Consider the following 22,343-nt stretch of genomic DNA (forward strand, 5'->3'; position numbering starts at 1 on the left):
AGCACAGTTACTAGGTGAACGGAAAAAGGAGAGTGTCTTATGGGAGATTTTCATGTTGAGAACAGACATCTGGGCAGTCTTGAATCACTGGTTCAATAGCCAGAGATCAAAAATTCAAATTGGGTAAATATATATCTTCAGGTCAGCTTTTTCTGACTGTATATGTGTTGAAGAGCAAATCTGGGAGTTAATGCCATCCAGTCTCTGAAAGACTATGCTTTCATGTTTCAAAGCCTTTCCCCTAAAGATCCATCAGGACCAGGATAAAATGTGGATACTCTTGAAAGCAATCATTTTAGCTGAAATGAACTACATTAGAGAAAGAACTTTCCCATGAAAGATGAATACCTAAGAGTGTGGTGATTCTGATTAGAAAAATTGAAAAGTATTATGTTAAAATGTAAAATAAATTATTTTGATTACATTAAATTAAAAAGGTTTTATACAAACAAAGCCAATGCAACCAAAATTAAAAGGAAAGCTACAAATTGGGGAAAATATTCATAACAAAAAACTCTGACAAAGGTCTAATTACTCAAATTTATAAAGAGCTAAATCAATTGTACAAAAAATCAAGCCATTCTCCAATTGATAAATGGGCAAGGGACATGGATAGGCAGTTTTCAGATAAAGAAATCAAAACTATTAATAAGTACATGAAGAAGTGTTCTAAATCTCTTATAATCAGAGAGATGCAAATCAAAACAACTCTGAGATATCACCTCACACCTAGCAGATTGGCTGTCATGACAGCAAAGGAAAGTAATGAATGCTGGAGGGGATGTGGCAAAGTCGGGACATTAATTCATTGCTGGTGGAGTTGTGAACTGATCCAGCCATTCTGGAGGGCAATTTGGAACTATGCCCAAAGGGCCCTAAAAGACTGTCTGCCCTTTGATACAACCATAGCACTGTTGGGTTTATACCCCAAAAAGATAATAAGGAAAAAGACATGTATAAGAATATTCATAGCTGCGCTCTTTGTTGTGGCAAAAAAAATTGGAAAACGAGGAGATGCCATTCAATTAGGGAATGGCTGAACAAACTGTGGTATATATTGGTGATGGAATACTATTGTGCTCAAAGGAATAATAAAGTGGATTGATTCCACATCAACTGGAACGACCTCCAGGAAGTAAGAGGAACAGAACTAGAAGAACATTGTACTCAGAGACTGATACACTGTGGCACAATTGAACGTAATAGATTTCTCTACTAGCAGCAATGCAATGATCCAGGACAATTCTGAGGGACTTATGATAAAAAACACTATCCACATTCAGAGGAAGATCTGTGGGAATACAGACACAGAAGAAAAACACCTGCTTGATTACATGGGTCAAGGGGGATATGGTTGGGGATGTAGACTCTAAAGGAACATCCTAGTGCAAACATCAACACCATGGAAATAGGTTCTGATCAAGGACACATGTGTAAAACCCAGTGGAATTGCGCTTTGGCTACAGGAAGGGGGGGGGAGAGGAGGGAAAGAATATGATTTTTTGTAACCAAGGAAAAATGTTCTAAATTGACTAATTAAATAAAAATTTCAAAAAATAAATAAATAAGGAGTGATTTTCTGACTAAAAAAAGAAAAAAGAAAAGTATTATGTTAAAACCACAAAAGAAAAAAAAATATTTACCTTTAGAGGAGATATAGTGCTGCCCTGTTTTTTAAGTCCTAAGTGAAAAAATTTTGGAATGATATATTTTAGTCATAACTCTGAAAACCAATAAAATGTGGAAAACAAGGAAAAGTACTGAATAGCTCAGTACACGGTCATCTTTTGTGAAGCTGATAAGATAAGGCCCTGGATCAGGGTCAAGAATGCCTCCCTTGGGGAGGGCAGTGCTTCACCAGAGAGCAGAGGAGAGGACAAAGTAGAGAATAAGCCCTTATACAAAATTTTAATTTGGAATACTTTCCAAAACTTCCTGAAATGTTTCACTTGCAATTAAAAGCAATGTTTTCCTCCTTAAAAAATAGTTCTTATTCAAATCTCTTTTTTTAAATATCCCTTTCATTTCTGGATGAAACTCCTCTACTAAAAGGCACTCTTCCACTCTTATCCAGAGAGCCATCTCTTTGCCAAAGAATTAACAGAGAATTAAAAGGAGTTCAGCAAAATTAAGGAGCATATCCACTGAGGTTTAAAATATGTGCAATGTTGGATAGCCAGAGTCTTCCTCCTTTGTTAAGAAGAGGTGGAGGAAAAACAATAAAATTTTCAAAGAAGATCTTTGGAAATTCTAAAATCTACAACATACGATGCCCCGAGTATTGACTAAAAGGGTCAGATTTTTCCTAGGTACATAGAGTACCATAGTTGAAGGGGACATGGAGATTATTCTATTCCATTTCCTCATTTTAAAGTGGAGAAGATCAATAGCAGAACCAAGACCAGAACTCAGATTTTTTCACTCTGACCTCTCTTGAGGCAGGGGCCTTAACTGATTTAAAATGGGCCCCCTTGATTTCTTGGTTAAAATGGGTCTGCAAAAATTACCTTCATATTTAGAGAATTGTTCTCCCCCAGGAACACATTGAATAAAAGGATGTTAATTTCTCTTCTAAAGAGCCATGACCTATGGGCTATCATTTTTTTAAAACTTCTGTCTTAGAATCAATACTGTGTATTGGTTCCAAGGCAGAAGAGCAGTAAGGGCTAGGAAATGGGGATAAAGTGACTTGCCCAGGGTCACACAGCTAGGGAGTGTCTGAGGCCAAATTGGAACCCAGGACCTCCCATCTCTAGGCCTGGCTCTCAAACCACTGAGCCACTCCACTACCCCCTGGTCTATCATTTTTTAGCGACATCATTTAACAAATGATCTTTCTTAACTTTTCAAGTTTAGTACTTCTCTGATTATTGTCTTTCTCCCCAAGAAGGGACATTTATGGGCTAAAGATGGGACTTATAGATTTCTTCTCTAAGATTGCGGTCACTGAATGCCTGACAGTTCTGGAACACCTTTCCCAAAAGGAATACAATAAATTATGGGACATTCATTTATGTTCTAAAAATCTCTGACTTGTGGGCTAAAGTTTTGAGGCAACATTATCTGTGAGATGACGTCTCTAACTCGAATAGTATTCTCCTAACTTGATTAGTATTTTTGTTGTTAAAAGGGGAAAGATTCTATTTTTGAAGAAGGTTCCATAAATTATTTTAAATGGGCTCCCTTGATTTCTTGTCTAGGCTGGGTGTGAGAAAATAACTTAACATTCCTAGAGATACTCTCCCTAAAGGAACATAATGAATAATAAGATTTTAATTTATCTTCTAAACAGCCCTGGCCAATGGGCTATAGGTTTACAGCAACATCATGAACAGATGATCTCTCTTAGCTTCTCCTAGGTTTAGTAGCTCTCTCATTATTAAAACAATATAATCTATCCCCCCTAGATGCGACATTGAAGGCTAATGATAGTTCCTCTAGATTTCTTCTCTCTGATTGTAGTTAGTGAGTGCCTGACATTTCTGGAGAAATTATCTCAAAAGGAACACAACAAATCATGGAACATGAATTTTTCTTCTAAAAAGTCCCAACTTGTGGGACAATATTTTGATGCAACATTATATAGGAGATGATGTCTCTTAGTGTCCCCTAACTTTTCTAGTTAAAACAAGATTGTTAAAACAAGAAATTCTCCTCTCTTACAGAAGGGACCTTACATGATTTAACATGGGCTCCCTTGATTGCTTGTCAGTGGTGGGTATGAGTGAATACTTGACATTTCTCAAGCTACTCTTCCCAAAGGAACATTAATTTTCCTTCTAAGGAGTCCTGATGAATGTACAAAAGTTTTCGTACAACATTTTAGAGCATATGATGTCTTGTAGATTTTTAGTAATCTTTGAATTGTTAAAAAAGGAAAATATCACTTAAAGAAAAGACCTTAAGTGAATTAAAATGGGGCCCACTTATTTTCTTGTCTAGGGTGGGTGTCAGAGAATGCTTGATATTTCTAGAGCTAATGTTCCTCCACAAAGGAACATTAATTTTTCTTCTAAAGAGTCCAGACTAATAGACAAAAGTTTTGGGACAACATTATCAAGCAGGTAACATTTCTTAGATTCTCCTAGGTATAGTAGTATTTGGACTGTTAAAACAGGAACGTATCATGTCTTGAAGAAGGAACCTCAATTCGCTAAAATGAGTGTACTTGCTTTCTAGGGTGGGTATGAGAGAATGCTTCACATTTCTGGAGCTAATCTCCCCAAAAGAACATTAATATTGTCTCTAAATTGTCCAGATTCAAATACAAAAGTTTTAGGACATTATCGAGCAGATGATGTCTCCTAGTTTCTCCTAAGCATAGTAGTATTTGGACTGTTAAAATGGGAACGTTTCCTCTCTTAAAGAAGGAACCTTACTTGAGTTAAAATGGATGACTTACTTTCTTCTCTCTTGTGGGTGTGAGAGAATGCTTGACATTCTTAGTACAAATTTTCAGAAAGGAACATTATGAATAATAGGAATGTCTTCCATCTATGTGTGCTCAGGTACAGGTCTGTCTCTGGCCTCCATGTATCCTGTTACCATGTGCCAGTCCCTCATCCAATGGCAAACTCTTTTCTTCTTTCCTCCTTTCCTTGGGGAAAAAAAGCAATTTTTGTCCCCAGTGGAATTTGAAGTTGATTTCAAGTAACTAAAACCTAATAAAATAAAGCCACAGATTGGGAAGGACTACTATACTCTCCTTCCCACATTGTACATTTCAGTTAAAATGGTCTACTAGTAGTAGTACTACTAGGGCAATTAGATGACACAGTGGAGAGAGTGCCAGGCCCTGAGTCTTCAACTCATCTTCATGAGTTCAAATCTAGCCTCAGAGAGAAGCAGAGATAGGATGGTAGCATAGCAGAGGAAGCCTTCTGAATTTCCATCCAAATGATCATTACAAAGCATCTCAAAAGGACAGAAATAAAAATCGGACAAGCAAAGGGGCTCTCCTGCAGAATACAGTCTTAAAGGTAGGCAGCGTTTGAAGATTGCCATGCTATAAGGGGCAAAACTGCACTTATCAAAGCATGAGCTGATCACCCCTTCCCCACACTACCTACCATGCCAGAGTCAGAGTGAGGTCAGGGGCAATCTCTAAATTTTCTGGGACTAGGTGAGGGCACCACAGACTTGTTCCTGAGGGCAGTTCAAGGCCTTGGCAGCAAGACTTAAGGCCAAGGCTGAGGAGTGTGGAGCCTGGGCAGCAGAGTATGTAGCTTGGGCAGAAACAAGGCTGGACACAGCTGAGGCACCAGGGGTTGGAAATATAGACTCAGGGCAAAACGCTTTAAAGCCCTCTTCACAGAGAACATCACATTACCTGCCCTAACTTGGATTTCTGACAGGGAAGAGAAGATACTAGCAAGGCAAAGTCCTGCAAGACAGAAGCTAAGAAAGCAATCAACATGCAGGAACCCCAATCCACAAGTAGCAAAAGTAAAAAGCAGCAAAAAACCTTTTGACCCTGGATAATTTCTATGGAGAAAAAGACCAAAATACAGAAGCAACAGCAGAGAATCCCAAACAAGCAAACACATCCAAATTTTCCAGAAAAAAAAACTGGTCAGAAGCTCACAGGGAACTCAAAAAGAAGTTCAAGAACCAAGTAAGAAAGAATTGGAAGAAAAGTGGGGAAAAGAAATGAAAGTAATACAAAAAGAAAATAATAGCTTAAACAACAAAAATGCCTATATCCCCCCCATTAGTATGAAGTCCTTGAGAGCATGCACTGTCTGACTTTTCTATTTGTATTCCTAGCACTGAGCATAGCTCTTTGTACACAGTAAGAGCTTCCTAAATGGTTTTCCATTCATTCATTCATTCATCTGCACATTCTATCTCCTGTGTCTTTACCTTTAGATGGGTGATTCCCTCTATATGGATCTCCTCATATCTGTCTTTAGAATTCTTTAAGAACGAGCTCAGATGTTAGTTATAGCCATAAATGAGTCCTTTCAGAAATTTCCCCAGTAATCTAGACTCTAAAGGATCACCCTAGTGCAAATATCAAAAATATGGAAATGGATTTTGATCCAGGACACATGTAAATCCTAATGGAATTGTGTGTTGGCTATGGGAGGGGTTGGGGGAGGTGAGGAAAGAACATGATTCTTGTAACCAAGGGAAATATTCGGAATTAACTGATTAAATAAAATTTAAAAAAAGAAAAGAAACTTAAAAAAAGAAAAGAAATTCCCCCAGTAGTTAGCATGTTCTTCAACTTGCAGTTGCCTTGCATGTGTTTTGTATTTATTTATCTATGTCCATATGTTGAACCCTCTAAGCTGACTATAAGTTCCTTGAGGGTAGGAACTTTTTTTTCCTTCTTTTTTTAATCCTCAGTGCCTAGCACAGGATCAGTGCTTAATAAATATTTGCTTAATTAAATTATAAGCTACAAAATGCTATATAGAAGTAAGTTCTGTTAAACACACAGAGACATTTTATTTAAAAAAAAAACATTTTTAGGCCTAGACTTGAGATTTTATCATGCGTATCTAAAAATTCCTGATGTGAAAACTCCTTCCATGGATCCAAATTGGAAACTTGGCTGTAACTTATGGCATTAGAGAATTGTCTAGGGCACTAAGAGACAAAGTGATTTACCCACAGTCACAAAGTCAATATGTATGAGACGAGTCTTCTTTGAATCCAAGACTGGCCTTCTATCCATTGTTCTGCCTACTTTGGAGACCTGTTTTATTCTGGTGAACACTGAAGTAAATTGGTGCTTTCTAAGTGCAGGAAACTTGAAAATCTGGCTAAGCCAAGAAAACAGATCTCAACTTTAAAATGGACAAGATAATTTTGCCAAATGGAGACTACATACCCCTGGACAGTCAAGAAATGACTTGACCTAGAATGGTTTAGCAAGAAGCTGCTGCAGCTACCCAAGAATAATCTCTGCACAGTGCAAGAGACTCACTGAAACAGTTGACTTTTTATTCCAGTGTGCGCCATATAAAAATGGCACATTGCTGCTGCCCTAGCAAATCATCAGCTGCTCAATATGATTTATGAAAAACTTTTACCGTTTCGGTATTATTTCTATCACATTTCAGATTTCAGCAAGGCCAGTCCTAGTGCACTCAAATCATGCAGGCAGATCCATTCATCATCACTATTGGGGTGTCACCTGGAAAAATGTCAATGACAAGTTCTCAGAAATATGACTTCCTTGCCCCAAATCCGAGGTCCCGATGCCTGACATTCCCAACATCTCTCTAAAAGCGTGATCGCAAAGTCCTTTCCCATTCGATATCATATCATTCCATAATCATAATTAGAAAGAGCTGCTGTTTGCCCCCATCTGAGAGGGGGAGTTCCTAAAGGCAGCTCCATGCTCTGACTTTGCCTTCTAGCAGTGCTGAGATACCAAATCTGAGGAATGTCTTTTTCACTAATAGAAATGTACCTGGAATGTTTTGTTTTGTTTTTTTAATTTTAGAGTTCACCTTTCCCCAACCGTTATTCTTCATTCCATTTCCTAGAAGGATAATGATCCATATTCGCTAACCTGCCAATAGAAGACTGAGACATGCTAAGTCCCCATAGGGTAGTTCTCTTCAGGGTTATGTCCAGGCGGAGAATTCGGAACTGAGAATCTTGCATGTATACCTATATATGTACAAGCCATTTCTCTCACTGAACTATCAATTCCTTGAAGGCAAGAAAATTTTTCCTATTGTCTCATATCCCTGGTGCTTAGCATGGTGCTTGACACATAGTAGGTGCTTAATATTTATTTATTTAAATTTTATTTATTTTTAAAAATTTTTAATGTATTTTTAAATTTTTTAATTAATTTACTATTTAATTTTTTAAAATAAAATTTATTTAACATGAGTCTTGGTTCTATTTCTGTAAAATAAAGGAGTGATTTCCAAGATTCTTTCCAGATTGAAATCTACCATTTCTAGGGAACATCATCTTCTTCATCTGTGATAAGGTAAGGGTCAGAAATTCTTTATCCTTGTTTTAGAGATCATAAAACAATAGACATAAAGTTGCACAAAGATATGAGTTTGAAGGCTTCTACCATTAGTTGATGGTACTACTTGAACATATTGTTCTCTCCCCCAAAGTTTTGATACACAAGCAACATCAACATCTGTTTCCCTGTTCGCTGCTGGAATTGCAGCCTCCCACAGCCAAATTGCCTCAGCTTCCACCAAGAAAAAGGCTATTTATTTTATGTAGCCATATGGGCTCTTACTACCATGTTTTCTCATTTGTGGTCTTGTTTGGGGGCTTTTTCTTTAAAGAATAAAATTTGATGACTTCCTAAGTAATCACTTCTGTCAATAGCATATTTTTTTGTTTTTGTTCTGTTGTTTATTTTTGTTTTTAATAATCAAATAAAGGAAGAGAAGTGGTTTATAACATCACTAGAATGGCAAATATTGCTATGGGATTAGAGGGGGAGAGGCCTTCCATCAGCCCTTCTGTTCTTCTCTTCTCTATCCCCACCCCCAATCCAATACAGTTGGGTTCCTCCAAAGAGACACTTTTCTGAAAACCAATTTAATAAACTCAAAGGGCCTACGTGTAGTTGCCTAAAGACTTTCGCGTGAAGCCACTTCCTCTGGATGAGGCAGCCTGTGTAGGAGTCACAATCTGCTTTCAAAATGGATTCCTCCCTCACACCCCCACCCCAAACGCCATCTCTGACTGACTGTGGAGGTAATATGTCTCCTGTTGTTTGTAGATCTGTTCTTACCTTTTGCCAGCCACAAGAAAAGTTTCCTACTGCTTTTGTGGTGGTTTCAAAACAGACGAAAGAACAGAAATGGATTTGGGACTCAAAAAGAGGAGTCTTCCTGACTCCAGGCCTGGCAGTCTATCCATTAAACCACCAAGCTGCCATGGTTAAGTGACCTGCCAAGGCTTAAACAAGTAGTTAAGGGTAGAAGCCAGGAGCTGAACTCAGATCTCTTCTAATTCCAGGTCCAACACTTTTTAAATAATAAGACACTTATAAAGGGCTTTTCGCTTTGCAGAGCAGTTTCTATTCATTATTTAATGAATTGCCTTTAAGGTTTTTCAAATCATTTCACATATATTACCATTTGATTCTCTTAACAACTCTGTAAGGCAGGGCATGATTATTATTCTCATTTCACAGATAAGAAGGCTGAAAAAAGTCAAGTGGTTTACCCAAGGTCACAGGGCTAGTCACATGACTAGTCATGCACCTAGTATCTACAAGAGTTGAGCTGGGCACAAAAGTAGCACTCTATCCACTGTATCCCTGAACTACCCTTCAGTTGAGCCTTAATGGAGGTAATTATCATGGGTTTTATTATCCTCACTTTAGAGATGAGAAAACTGAGACTCAGAGAGATTGAGCAACTGTCTCCGGACTGTCCCAAGCCAATGTAGCTAGTGAGTGTCAGAGGCAGGATGTGAACTCCAACCCCTCTTAATTTCAGTGCATCCTCTCAGTTAATCATTTCCAATTTAACGGAAATAGGTCTTGACCAAAGACACATGTAAAACCCAGTGGAATTGTGTGCCAGATATGAGAGGGGTTGGGGGAAAGAGAAGGAAAGAACATGATTTTTGTAATCCTGGGAAAATGCTCTAAATTAATCAATTAAACAAAATTAAAAAAATTTTAAATAAAGGAACTGAGGTATTTTCAGAGGATGGAAAAAATATTTCCAATTTATCCAGTATATAGCTTGTTCTATACACATTTGTTTGCCTGTTGTCCTTCCCATGAGATGGAGACTTCCTTGACAACAGAGACTGTTTTTACCTCTTTTTGCATCCCCAGAGCTTAGCACAATGCCTACTACGTAGAAGGGGCTTAATAAACGTTGCCTGATTGATTGAACCCAGATCTTCCTGACTGTAAGGCCAGCACTGTGCATTAAAGTCTGCTTCCATTCCAACAGCTGCCTATGTATCTAAAAATGCTATTTCTCACTGCGGGAGTAAAAACACTGAAGAAAAACAACTGCTTGAATACATGGGTTGAAGGGCTATGGTTAGGGATGTAGACTCTAAATGAACATCCTAGTGCAAACATCAACATGGAAATGGGTTCTGATCAAGGACACAAGTAATACCCAATGAAATTGTATGTTGGCTGCGGGAAGGGTGGGAAATAATGTGATTATTGTAATCAAGGAATAATGTTCTAAATTGACTAAATAAGCTTATTCAAATGGAAAAAATTAAAATTAAAAAATAAAAATGCTATTTCTCCTTCTCTTGGATTACATATATTGATCTGAAGCCTATCAAATATTAGTCATCATCATCATCATTAATAATCTCGTTCTGTTGTGTGCATAACATGTTTAGATGGTTACCTCCCAGAGGGTAAGGGTTGTTGCAATGGAATTCAAACTCCATGGATTTTTCAAAATGTCTCAAGAGCCAGAAATCCTTTTTGACAGAGAAGATTGGAGAAACAATGATCTCTACCCTCTGGGATGTTACTGCAGAAAACCAGAGCTTCCAAAATAATCTTCCAGTTATAGGCCAACTCTGTTACTCCTCCCCTGTCCCCCACCTACCAACCCCCCCCCCCATTGATGTTTCCCTACTGCCTCAAGGATAAAAGGCAAATCCTTCTGTATAGCATTTAAAGCCATCTAGGATAGGGCTCTTATGATACCTCTCCAAAATTATTTGATACACATTACTAATAAGAACACTTACTAGGTTACAGCCCAAGGGCAAATGCCAGCTAAAAGGCACAGCAAACAACAACTAGTCAACTGTAGTTCTACTTACACCATTATTTCTTAGGCTAATTGTTTGAGGGAAGGAAGATTACCTTCATTAAGCCATCAGTAAAGGACAACTTGTCCGAAGGCAAAAAATCCAGTGCTATCTCAACTCTATGGAATCCCTCTTGAGTAGTCGCTTTATCTCTTGGGTTCTAATTGGCTGCCTTTAATCAGCTGGGCAGGGCAATCAGCTAATCAAGCAGTAGAAAAGGAAAGTAAAGAGGCTTCACCCCTTAAATTGATCTAGTTCAGCTCAGCTCAATGGGTAAGGTTGCCATTTAATAGAGATTGGAATCAATGAAATGTTCTTGTTAGGTGTGAGGGTCACGTCCTATGTCTGTAAGCTAGATGAGCCACATGGAGTTGTTAGCCACAGTTAACATCTCTGTTCACCTAGAATAGATATAGCCTTACTCTGAACCATAAATTTTGAGAATAACATTAAAATAAAAGCATCACTAAGGAATTGGCTGATTTTTCTTCTACACTATTCCCATTATCCTCTTTTAAAACAATTATATGGCCTTGGGATGGATGTGTAATCTCGCTGATGTGGACATTCTCTCCAACCATAAAGGCTATCGTTCACACTTTCTCATTTTGTTTTACCTCTTTGTCCAAGCCCTCCCGAGAAATCTTTCACGGGATGCTATCTGGCATCTTGCAGGGGAGTTGGGGGGGTGGGGGCTTCCTCTTTTGACATTATTTTAGACAGCATCCAGTCTTAATTCCTAACACAAGTGTGTGTATGCACATATATGTATATATATATATTTTATCCACTACATGGATATATATGTATATATACATAAACACAGCAGATAAAATAACCATTTATTGAGCACCTACTCTATACTCAGTGTTGTACACATGTGCTATTCAATAAATGTAGAGTATGTATACACATACACTTGAGAAGAAAGGTATGAGAACGTCAGGTCTGGGCTAAAGGAATAAGTGGAACTAATTTTTCTTGAGCCTGTTTTCATCTTGAATATTCTTTTTTAAATTTTTTAATTGTCATACAGAACACACTTCCATGTTGGTCACTGTTGTAAGAGAAAACTCATACATAACCAAAACTCCATAATAAAACCAAAATTTTACGGCTGTGAAAGACAACTCCAACAGTTCCTACTCTGGAAGTAGAGAGCATTCCCAGTCACGTCTTTCAGGATTGTCCCAGATCACTGCATTGCCAAGAGCAGTCAAGTTTTTACATATAATCATTGCCCAATATTGTTGTTATTGTGTACAATGTTCTCCCAGTTCTGCTTATTTTGCTCTGAATCAGTTCTCACAGATCTTTCCAGCTTCTTCTGAAATCATCTTATCATTTTTTAGAGCACAATAGTATTCCATCATATGTACCACAATTTGTTCATCCATTCCCCAATTAATAGACATCTCCTCAATTTCCAATTCTTTGTCACTACAAAAAGAGCAGTTATAAATATTTTTGTACAGGTAGGTCCTTTGCCCTTTTTATTACTTCTTTGGGATACAAACCCAGTAGTGGTATTACAGGATCAAAGGGTATACACAGTTTTATAGTCCTTTGGGCATAGTTCCACATTGCTCTCCAGAATGGTTGGACCAGTTCACAACTCCACCAACAAAGCATTAGTGTCCCAATTTTACCACATTCCCTCCAAGATTTACCACATTCCTTTATTGCCATATTGGCCAGTCTGATAGGTATGATGAAGTGGTACTTCAGCTGTTGTTTTAATTTGCATTTCTCTAATCAAGAGTAATTTAGAGCATTTTTTCATATGATTATTGACGGCTTTGATTTCTACAACTGAAAACTGCTTGTTCATATCCCTTGTCTATTTGTCAATTGGAGCATTCTGAATATTCTTAAAGAGCTAAATTTAATTCACAAATCTTTATTTTTTTATATTTTTTGAAATATTTAGTTAGTCAATTTAGAATATTTTTCCTTGGTTATCAGTCATGTTCCTTCCCTCCCCTTCCCCCAACCCCTCCCATAGCTGACGTGCAATTCCACATGTGTCCTTGATTAAAACCTATTTCCATATAGTTGATATTTGCACTAGGATGATCATTTAGAGTCTACATCCCCAGTCATATCCCCATCAACCCATGTAATAAATCAGTTGTTTTTCTTCTGTGTTTCTACTCCCACAATTCTTCCTTTGGATATGGACAGTGTTCTTTCTCATAGATCCCTCCAAGTTGTTCGGATCACTGCATTGCCACTAATGGAGAAGTCCATTACATTCGATGGTGCCACAGTGTATCGGTCTCCGTGTACAATGTTCTCCTGGTTCTGCTCCTTTCACTCTGCATCACTTCCTGGAGGTTGTTCCAGTCTCCATGGAATTCCTCCACTTTATTATTCCTTTGGACACAACAGTATTCCATCACCAGCATATACTACAATTTGTTCAGTCATTCCCCAATTGAAGGGCATCCCTTCTTTTTCCAATTTTTGGCCACCACCAAGAGCGCAGCTATGAATATTCTTGTACAAGTCTTTTTCCCTATGATCTCTTTGGGGTACAAACCCAGCAGTGCTATGGCTGGATCAAAGGGCAGACAGTCTTTTAGGGCCCTTTGGGTATAGTTCTAAATTGCCCTCCAGAATGGCTGGATCAATTCACAACTCCACCAGCAATGCATTATTGTCCCTACTTTGCCACATCCCCTCCAGCATTCATTACTTTCCTTTGCTGTCATGTTAGCCAATCTGCTAGGTGTGAGGTGGTACCTCAGCGTTGTTTTGATTTGCATCTCTCTGATTATAAGAGATTTAGAACATTTTTTCATGTACTTATTAATAGTTTTGATTTCTTTAACTGAAAATTGCCTATTCATGTCCCTTGCCCATTTATCAATTGGTGAATGGTTTGATTTTTTATACAATTGATTTAGCTCCTTATAAATTTGAGTAATTAGACCTTTGTCACATCACAAATCTTTAAAAGTTATCAAATCATTGAATCTCAGAATGTCAAAATTGAAAAGTCCTTTTTTTAGTCAGAGCTATTTATTTTACAGATGAAAAAATGGAGAAAGAGATGAGAAATGGAGAAAAAAGATGACAAAATGATGAAAAAGTTCTAAGTGGGGAAGAGACTTTCCCAAGGTCACAGTCCAACACTATTTCCACTATCTCAAAGATGTATTTGCTTCTATTGTACAAAGGTTTCTTACTGATGTGTCAAGCTAGCTAGCTTTGGGGGCACCTGCCATTCAGAACATTCTATAATTCTATGATTTTCTTCTACAACAATGGCAGAGCCTGTCCATTTTCTTTCTTGTTCTATTCTCTTCCATCAAATTTGGCATCTATTAAGTGCATAGTATGTGACAAGTGATGAAGGGCATAGAGAGAAAATGAAAAGCAGCTCCTTCTCTCAAAAAGCTTACTTCTTAATGGGAGTCACAGTATTATACATGTGTAAGTAAATACAAGATCCTTTGAGGAGAAAGAAAAGCCTAACAATAGGGTGGATCAAATGAGGGTCTCTGTAGAAGTGATACCTTGAAGGAGGTAGAGCAGACTTGAGAAGTAGTACATTCAAGGTTTGGTATAGCTAATGTAAAAGCAAGGAGAATATACAACAATTGTCGAGGGAATTTAGGGTATTTTGCAGGGTAATACGGCTAGAACACAGAGTAATTGAAGGAGGTAAAAAATATGAAACAAATTTGGGAAGGTAGATTAAAGCCATCATAGAGAGCTTTAAATGCCAGGCTGAGTTTGTATTTGCTCCTAGAGACAACAGGAAACCACTATAGCTACATGGTCAGCCTTGTATATTAGCAATGATAATTAATTAATATAGAGAGTGAGGTTGGGAATGGGGCCTGGAGATGGAAACCAATTTGGATGTTATTACAGTAGTCTGGTTGATTAGGGCCTGAACTAGGGTGTGGCAGAAGTAGGATCAATGAGAGTGGAAATCTAATTGGCTATAAGGGATAAAAAGAGTCAAGAATATTTATGACCTTGTGACTGGATGGTGGTTCCCTTGATAGGAATATGGAAATTGGAAATATATATATTTGGGGAGAAAGATAATGAGTTCTTCTTTGGACATGTTGACTACAAGATGCTGATGGGATATCCAGGTAGAGATGCCCAATAGGCAATTGGCAATGCAGGAAGGAAATGTGGTTCGGATATGTAGATGGCATTTAAAGTTCTCTATGATGGCTTTAATCTACCTTCCCAAATTTGTTTCATATTTTTTACCTCCTTTGTAGCTACATACTAGAGAGATTATGACTGTACTCATAAGAACTAATGAAATACCCAAGAGAAAGAGTACATGGTAGAGGTCTCAGATAACCTGAGGGGATCAAGAGAACCAGCTTAAACTGTAATCAGGAAATAATTAACAAAATAAAAATAAAACAAAGACAATGTGAATATGATGATTTTGTAAGTCAACATGCACGTGCAGAGATACACCTAAAGCAATATATACCTTATTTATGGTGAGCCTTATAAGATAGTCACACTTGGAAGGTGAGACTTAGCCATTCTCATTTTACAGCAGTCTGTATTGAGTCTGGGCTCATGAATCCATGGTAATTCATCTATTTGATTTGTTTGTAGAAATATGTGATTCCATAGATGAACAGAGTCTACCTATAGAGTAGGTCAAGAGATGTATTAAAGTTTTCCAGATGCCATTTCATAAGCCAAGAATCGGTCCAATACAACACAAGAAAATGGACAATTCTGTGATTGATTCCATTTTTGGTAGCTGTCATGAGTTAATTTGGACTTATGGAAGTCTTAAGAATCAAATCACAGAATATGTGGCCATACAATAAACCACCGTAATCACATTACAGCTGAAACTGATTCAAATCCAACCATTTTCATTGGACCAAGACTTGGGACTGCAGTTCCCTCCTGGTAGTAAAAGTGGATGGTGAAGGTTCACCAATTTACATGAAGTTCACACCAGACCAAAGATGAAGAAATTCAGTCAAAAGCTACTGGTAAGTCTGATAAAGTGACTCCCTCTACTCTACCTTAGAAGTGCATAAGAAGTCAGCCTTAGGGCAACAGGAAAGTGAGCCCCGCCAGCAAGAGAAGCTTCCTAATGTGGCCCCAGATAGGCCGGAAATTCACCTAACCTGAAAGACTGTGTGAAGTTAACAAAAATGGAAGGATCTCCCAAAGAAGCCTCCTAGATAGTAAAAAGACCCAAAGAGGGAATCTCAAAGCCTTAGGGAGTGGCAAAGGGTAGCAACCAGCATGATAATGGCAGTACTCAGATTGGAACACCAAGGAGCTCTGAAGTCTCTAACACTGTATTGAGACACCAGAGATGTCCCAAAGATTCAGTAATATGAATCTCAAAGATTCAGAGGGCTAGGAGAAAGGGGAGGGAGTTAACCCTAGGAGGTGAAAGTTGGCACAGGAAAAACCAAGCGGAGCTGACCAACCCACCCCCAAAAGCAGCAGATGACAGAATCTAAATCTGGCACAAAGTCCCAATTCAGAAACTAAAGTTGGATAGACTAGTAAATCAAAGAATACACCATTCAGAATAAAAACAATTATTGTAGCATAGCTCAGGAGATTGAGAGGTCCCCTAAACAAAGAAATGCATAATTGAGTAACAACGACAAGCAGTGACTCAAATTAAAAAATAGATTTTCCACAAGTACCAGAAGAATTTCTAGGAGAAATAAAGTAAGGGGGTAGAGGGAAATGAAATAAAGTTATTTAGGGAAAAACTAGAAAGTAAAGAGCTGGGAAGAGAAAGTAGTAAGCTGTACCCAAGAAATGGACTGCCTACAAAGAAGAATATACCAAAGAAGTCAATGATTCCATGAGACAGTGAGAAATACTAAAATAAAATTAAAAGATAAAAAAATTATAAAATATGTCTGATGTAAAAAGCAAATGGCCTTAAAAAAGGTTAAGAAAAGACAATTTAAGAATCACCAGACTCCATGAAAACCATGATAGACTATATATATATATATATATATATAATATAAATCATAAAGGAAACTGACTAGAGAAAAAGGTGAAGGTAAAAAGAATCCACTCATCACTTCCAAAAAAGAACCCCAAAGACAAAAGTCTAAGAAGATTAGAACCAAAATCCAAGGCTCCCACATCCAGGAAAAAAATACTGCAAGTATCCAGCATGAAGTAGATTAAATAGAATCATGATCGCATAACAACTGGCAGCTTGTACTTAATGAGAGGTCTTGAAATATAATATTCCAACCATGGCTTACAATCTTGCAGAAACTTCGCCTGTAAAACTAAGTACAGTCTAAAAGTGAAGAAATGTATCTTGAATGGAAAAGAAGACTTCCAAGAATTTCTGATGAAAAGATCAGAACTGAGTAGGTACTTTAAAATACAAACACAAGAGTCTAGACATACCCAGGAAGTTAAATTTACTTGATCAATTGAAAAATACTATAGGATAAGGGAGGAAACAAGGGTCCCTGCAGAGGAGTAATGTATTTAAAGGATATTTAGAGAGTTAAATAAGAAAAACAGAGGTCCTGGGGGTGGTTGGTTCTATTCTGAGTACCTGAAAAAGGAAAAAGAAGAGCGGGTAAAGGGAGGAATACATCAGTGTAGAAGGAAGGGGATGGTGGTAGGTACTTGCTATTTTACATAATTGCTTTGCATGAGAATATTCAGAGAAGGAGAAGGGCATGCAGCTAGGAGGCATCAGTAGAACCTCTTACCTGAAACTGAAGGAAGATGGAATATGTATACACAGTTGGATGGTGAACACATCAAATTCAATTGGAAAACCATCAGTGAAAGAGGGGAAGGAGTTAAGAGGGAAGACATTACCCATATGGGAATTCAGTAGGCCCTTGTTTTATGTGAACTCAGCATGCAAATTCAGGTATCTGTAATTGGCAAGAGAAAAAATTAAGGCAGAAAAATAAGTAAAATCATTTTTAATTGCATGCTAAATCCGTGCCATGTTTACAAGCTAAGTAAAGTCCTGCAGCAGTTCACCAAATCACACTCATTCTCACTCTGAGAAGCATTAGTGAGTCATTACATTGTTTTGTGCCCAGCTAATGCTCCTGCATCAATCTTTGTCCAAAGTTCTCCCTTATAAAAGTTGTGTTTACATCATAGCAGTGATTCTCTGTTCCATTAACTCTATTCAGTTATTCATAATGGTCCTGAAGTATAAAAGTGGCACTGCTGGTAGCTCTGATGAGCCTAAGAAAAGTTGTAAATTGACTAGGTATCTCATATAAGAAACAGTTATTAAATAATGGAGTTGGCTAATGAGTGATTTTCGACTTACACAAAGGTTCTTGGAATGCATTGAACAGGTAAAACAAAGTCCTACTACTACAGGCTCAAACAAAATAAACTTCCTGATCCTGAAGGGAAATTAAATGGGGGAGTGGAGAAAAGAACTACAGCATATGGGAGTGCCTCTGATTGCTTCTGAGTTGGTTCATTGTCCTTTGTACTTACTTACTTTGCACTTGAAGAGGATCAAGATGATATCACCAGTGATGTCTTTTGATTCACGCATAAATTAGATTGAAGTGAGGCAGTTACACAAAGTCATCAGCCTCACTCTCTCTTCCAGTCATCAAAGTTCAGTAGCAAGGTGAAAGTCAGGACAACTGGCATGGGATGGGATGTAGAGGATGACCTTGGCTTCTTGAAAGCCTAACCACTGCACAACACCCACTTCTGCTGCCTTCATGGCCATTGGAACAAATCGTACTCGTCCTCCCCTTCCACTGGGAAAAGTCTTCCCATGCCTGGGATAGACACCACCCCTGAACTCACCAACAGGTTTGAGTCCTGTCAGTTACCTTCAACCTTCAGGAGTTGGCAATAATGATTCCTTTCTCCCCCCCAAAAGGGGGTCCTTGTAACATTTTTAAACATTTTAAACATACCAAAGAGAACAGAAGGAAGTTCAAAAAGAAATACAAAAACCCGGGACAGTTTTGAAAATAACATGGATAATTTATTACATACTCTAAAAGAAACAAGAAGTTTGAAATAGGCTTTGTGAATTCACATAAAGTCCTCTTTTCACATGATGCTGTGTATATGTAAATGCTTCTTGGTGGTTGAGTTTGTAATGTATTTTTTCAAAAAAGAAAAATAACTACAAAGTCCATATAAGAGATGAAACATCCTCTCTTCCACTAGATGGAAAAGTGATGGGCCCAAAGTACAAACCAAAGGATATATTCTTTTCTTTCTTTTTTCTCTATCTCCTTTGGGCAAGGCTAATACAGGGATCTGTTTCACTAGACTCTTGATCTATAACAGGTTATGGTTTTCTTGCCTTTTCAGTGGGTGGAGAAGGGAAGTGTGAGAAAGAGGGAAAGAATTCTGGACTGAAAAATAAAATTATACTTATTATATATTTTAGAAAAACAAAATGTATATAAGTGGAGTAATCCCTCTATATGTGTTTAATGAGGCGCCTAATAAACCTGAAGAAAAGGCTTCTTCCCATGAAAGTAAAGAATTGGTGACCCTCATATCTTTCTGAGCTATCACAAGGAACTCTTTTGATTAGTCTTCAATGATTGCTTCCAGCCCCAAATGTACTACGGTTTACAAAAAGAGTTTTTTCCTTTCCTACTTTTTCAGGAGTAGAAAATAGCAGGTTACAGGGGAAACATGGAAAGTTCTATGTTTTTGCCCAAATAGCCCTAGATTCCTGGGTCTTGGGTTCCCACAATGCCCTTAGTCTATGGATAGTTTCCTGAGCACAAATGAAAGAAAATATGTACTTTGTTTATATATAAGTTTTATGGAGCTCCAGAAAATGCAGATTAGAGAATAACAGAGTGCCATTCCGAAGTCATAACATGTCTTTATATCAAGTCCTTTGCATCTTATTCATTTGCTGCAGAATATAAAAAAACAGCCGAACTATATCTGGAAAAAAAAAAGCAAACGGCATTAAATGGAGAGTCATGGTTTCTTAAAGAATCTTATTTTTTGTTTTGTGAAATATATAGCAATTTTTTTGGTGTTTTAAGTCTAGGATAAATTTGTTTTAAAAATGTAAAGAATGTAAGCACAGGGACAGCTAAATGGCTTGGTGAACAGAGTGTCAGGCCTGGAGTCAGGAGAACCTGAGTTCAAATCTGGCCTCAGATACTTCCTAGCTGTGTGATCCTGGGCAAGTCACTTAGCCCCTTTTGCCTAGCCCTTGCCCTTCTGTCTTGTTACTGAAACAAAAAGCAAGAGTTTTCATTTTTAAAAAAACATATAAACTCCTTAAGGTCAGAGACTGTTAGCTTTTTGTATTTGTATCCCCAATGGTAAGCACAGCACCTGGAATACACTAGACACTAAATAAATGCTTCTTCATTCAATCAATTTGAATGTGCAGTCAACATTCATGGCCATATTGAATACACAGCTAAACTTGGACTACTTGGATCAGGAGTTCCTGGGAGTAAAATACCTCAAACAGTATAAGTAACTGAATGCAATCATTGCACACTTCAAATGGCCTCGTAGGCAAATGCGAATGGCCCTAAGGCTGTGTGTAGTCCCCTACTTTGAGGCGATGATAAGGGTCTCAAGAACCATTATTTTAGAACATCTGTCAATATTCATTTAACCACTGATATTCTGACTATGAGGGCCTTGTCGAGTGACCAATGAGTGTGCCCATTACTAGGTGGAGTAAAGCATACTAATATTACCATTCTCCCTCAAAATGAGAGAGGAAAAAGGAAGTTTTCACCAAATGCGATGACTCACAGGTTCTTCTTGGAGAGGAAAGTAAAGGAGTTAGTGGAGTCAGTTTTATTGTGAAGCCAGAGGCAAGAAGAAATGTCATTTCAGGGGTCAGCTGGTCATCTTTTATTGCAGTCTACAAGATAAGCATTTGCAAAAACATTACCATGGAAATAATTGTAGCTTATGACCCAACAAGATCTCTTGCAGAAGATAAGGAGGTAGGAAAAAATCTGGGGAGAATCCATCAAGATTGTAAACCAATAATACTCAGTGATTTCAAATACGGGCACACAGGAGTGTCCAGTAAAAAATACATACTATAAAATAAAGCTCAAGATTAAGAAACCACAAGAGGCCCCCAAATTTGTAGACTATACAAAAGCCTTACACATTTATATCTTTAATACCACCTTCAAGAAAATTATAGAGGGGACAGCTGGGTGGCTCAGTGGATTGAGAGCCAGGCATAGAGATCGGAGGTCCTGGGTTCAAATCTGGCCTCAGACCCTCCCCAGCTGTGTGACCCTGGGCAAGTCCCTTCACCCCCATTGTGTAGCCCTGACCACTCTTCTGCCTTGGAGCCAATACACAGTACTGACTCCAAGACAGAAGGTAAGGGGTTAAAAAAAAGACTACTGAGAGGTGCTGAACAGGAAGAGTGCTGAATAACATCACAGAAAATAAAGTTAACTATATCTGAATAGGTAGGAACTCCAATAGGACCTGTTTAAACTAGCTGTCAATATTGGGAAATTGGAAATGGATAAAATAACAGATGTTAACAGGCCATGCCTATTTCATAAGAAATTGTATTCAATCATCACAATGAGAAGGCCCAAAGCACCTAGCAACTGACTTTGCCAACAAATACTTGATTTCTTTCCTGAGTGGAAAGATAGGGCCACCAACAGCAATGGCAGTTTAGAATTCAAATTCATTTGTAAAGTCTTATGAAAGAAGATGGCAGAAGATTAGAAGCAATATTGTCTCATAAAGCAGCAAGAAGTAGTAGAAGAAAAAACTAAGTGTTTAAAAGTTTGGCATAAATGCACTTAAGCGATATTATCCCAAGAACATTACAGATGGAATTTGGAGTATGAAAGATTAAAACAATAAAAAAATCTATCAAAATTTATCAAATAAATTATTTTCTACATCACTGGCCATGGATTAACCACACTTAGACTAATATCACAGAACCTGAAAATCTGTATAAGGCAGTAGATACGCTCTTACACAAAGACAAGAACAGCTGGACCAGACCAATTTTCTACATGCGAAGTCTATGCTAAAGGCAATGTCATTTTGAAGACTCTGAAGGATCAATTCAATTTAATATATATTTATTAAATTAAGCATCTACGTTGTGCTAGGCACTGAAGACAAAAAGACAAAAATGAAATCATCTTTCAAGGAACTTAGTTAGATTTTACTAGATCAAGTCTCAAGAGGCCTGAAAGGAAGATATTAAATACCTGGAAAAACACCATGAGCATTAATATTCCAAAAAGGCAACTGAAATCATAACAATAATTGCTGACCTATATGACTTCCTTTCCATCCTTTTTAAATCTTTATGAGAATAATCTACATATGTATCAAAGGCATCCTTAAATACAGGAGAAGAGGATGAGTAAGCTTTTGTAAATGATATTCTACTGTAGTCATATGGATGACTGAAAGACAGAGAATACAAGATCCCACTGTGCTTACTGCTGTTTGACAACAAAGAGAATTTGATTAAGTTTAGAAAAGCATCACTTTAAGAACCTTCACCCAACCCAAGCAAGGTGTTTCCAATGACTGTGTTTAAAAAATATGAAAGATGAGGGGCAGCTGGGTGGCTCAGTGGATTGAGAGTCAGGCCTAGA

At 37.7% G+C, this 22,343-nt stretch overlaps 2 protein-coding genes across 2 annotated transcripts in view; both read right to left on the reverse strand.

Moving 5' to 3' along the window:
• Positions 1 to 22,343, reverse strand: part of LOC130456190 (S100P-binding protein-like) — a 47,428-nt gene that overhangs the window by 15,902 nt on the left and 9,183 nt on the right.
• Positions 19,509 to 22,343, reverse strand: part of FMR1NB (FMR1 neighbor) — a 67,240-nt gene continuing 64,405 nt past the window's right edge. The window contains exon 6 of the mRNA XM_007507258.3: positions 19,509 to 19,656. The gene's annotated coding sequence lies outside the window, so the exon portion shown is untranslated. The remainder of the gene's footprint in view (positions 19,657 to 22,343) is intronic.

Source organism: Monodelphis domestica, chromosome X (genome assembly GCF_027887165.1).
Source record: "Monodelphis domestica isolate mMonDom1 chromosome X, mMonDom1.pri, whole genome shotgun sequence".
NCBI lineage: Eukaryota > Metazoa > Chordata > Mammalia > Didelphimorphia > Didelphidae > Monodelphis > Monodelphis domestica.